This window comes from Pteropus vampyrus, unplaced genomic scaffold (assembly GCF_000151845.1).
Source record: "Pteropus vampyrus isolate Shadow unplaced genomic scaffold, Pvam_2.0 Scaffold178, whole genome shotgun sequence".
Lineage (NCBI taxonomy): Eukaryota > Metazoa > Chordata > Mammalia > Chiroptera > Pteropodidae > Pteropus > Pteropus vampyrus.
The window spans coordinates 101930-104017 of record NW_011888959.1 but is presented as its reverse complement, the minus strand read 5'-3'; the positions used below and the strand labels follow the sequence as shown (position 1 = coordinate 104017).

At 52.2% G+C, this 2088-nt stretch overlaps 1 protein-coding gene across 4 annotated transcripts in view; it reads left to right on the top strand.

The window, feature by feature from the left end:
• Positions 1-2088, top strand: part of TRAF3 (TNF receptor associated factor 3) — a 67861-nt gene that overhangs the window by 37660 nt on the left and 28113 nt on the right. The gene's annotated exons all lie outside the window — the stretch shown is intronic.

The following is a 2088-nucleotide window of genomic DNA, read 5'->3' as shown; positions in this document are numbered from 1 at the left end:
GAAGCAGGAAGCACAGTGCTTGAGTGAAACGGGCTGTTGTCCTCTAAAATAATATTTGTTTGATAGTTTACTAACCATCGGAAGAAATTTATAGTATGCAACCTCTCAGAAGGCAGTTTGGCAATGATTATGTTTTGTGCACGTCATCTTTGGCCCAGAAATTCTGGTGCCCTGTGCTTGCCTAAATGTACAAAGATACGTGTTCAGATTGTCCATAACCGCAAAGTGCCAGAGCCAACCTAAGCCTCCGTTTTTGTATACGTTACAGGGAGCCACGCACTGGGGTGCTCTGCAGCCCCTCGAAATAATGACATGGGTCTTTTTACGCTGATACGGGAAAGTGCCTAGGATACACTCTCGCATGTGTGACACAGGTTGTGTGCAGGTTGAGTGTCCGTTAACCCAGAAAATGTGTATTGAGAACCTTCGACCTGTCAGGCACCATTCTAGGTACCTGGGGTTTGTCAGTGAACAAAAGGATCAAAATCCATGCCAGCGGGAGCTTACGTTCTACCCAAGAGAGAGGCCATATAAATCTGGCATGCAGTCCCAGGGGGGAAGTGCCACGGGGAGAGGCGCAGAGAGGGCAGAGGCGGTCGTGTGAGCGGGCTGGCCGGGGGGGGCATCCCCGAGGAGGTGGGAGGTGCGTTCGCGGAGGGCAGCAGGCCGGCCCCCGCTCCCCGGTGCCGTCTGTCAGGCAGGATTGGCCCCGGCGCCCCCCGCTCAGCATCTCAGCGGGCAGGATTCTGATCAACAGGTTTGTGAGCGAAGGGTGGCTGGCCTTTCGGGGTCATTGTGAAAACTGCATTTTTGGTTTCACAAGTAGACATTTCGCAGGAGGCTCCCACACTTTGCCACAGTAATGTTCTTTTTTATTAAAACTAAGTTCGGCTAGCACATCCGTTTATTTATCTATCAAATAAGTTGCTGGCGTTCATCCTTATACATCCCTGGGCATGAACCTTCATTCTTTCGGCCTCAGAAAGAGGCAGGCAGTCAGCGTGAGGGATGAGTTTGGAGAGAGCGGCCTGCGCACCCAGCCGCCGCGGGCACCTTGTGCTGGGCAGCTGACCCGGGCACACAGCCGTGCCCAGCACCGGCTCCTGGGGCAAGAAGGGTGGGGCACGGGGGTGGATCCACACGGAGAATCTGGCCCGCATTTTTGTAAGGAGCAGAAATAAATGGGTTGAGCAAGACCACAGTGTAGTTTTGAGAGACCCAGTGAGTTTTGAAGAAAGTCCCTCTGTAGGTTCACCAGATGTGCACTGCGTGCCTCGGCTGGCAGAGCTGCTCAGGCTGGGCCTTTTGTAGCTTGTATCTAGGAACTGCTCACTTTGTCCATTGGTGGGACCAGCCACCTGCACACTTGTCACCATGTGCAGTAGGAGAACCTGCCCCGATAGGTGCAGGAGACTCATCCAGTCCTGGTGTCCCCTCCGCCAGCTCTGTCACTGAGCATGAGAGTGCCTGGAGGTCCGCGGCAGGGGGTGGGCGCTGGGCACACGCTCATGGGATTGCACCGTGAAGTGTAGCGGGAGTCTGTAGACACTGTCACACAGTAAGTGCTCTTGTCAGAATGAGATGCCATCACCATGGACAGGCCACCTTAGTCACGTCATCTAGACTGTCACCCAGCACTGAGGTTAACAAGTAAAGTTGGTTGAGAATGGCTGTCGCTTCAGCCAAAACATCGGAATGATGCATAGAATTTGAAGTCATGGCAAGCAAAGTATTATCTGTATTTTAAAGAGCCTTAAAAATACAATCGATGCCTTTTAGAGAGTTTTTTAAATAGCAATGTGAGTGTAGTGCTTCGGTCAAGTGGAAAGAAGGGAGGACATTTGGCACTCGCTCCGGTTGCTCACCGACGTCAGGACGCTTTTCGTGTTACTCAGACCTAGAGAGGACACTCTCTTGGGCACTTCCGCTTTTCCAGAGCTGTTTGTTTCCTTGTGTGGGACAACATGATAGCATTTTACTTATCTACTGTTGCTTTTTTCCAGCAGAATTTCTCCTTCTTAGAATGGAGCCGAGTAAAAAGATGGACTCTGCTGGCTCGCTGCAGACCAACCCGCCGCTCAAGCCGCA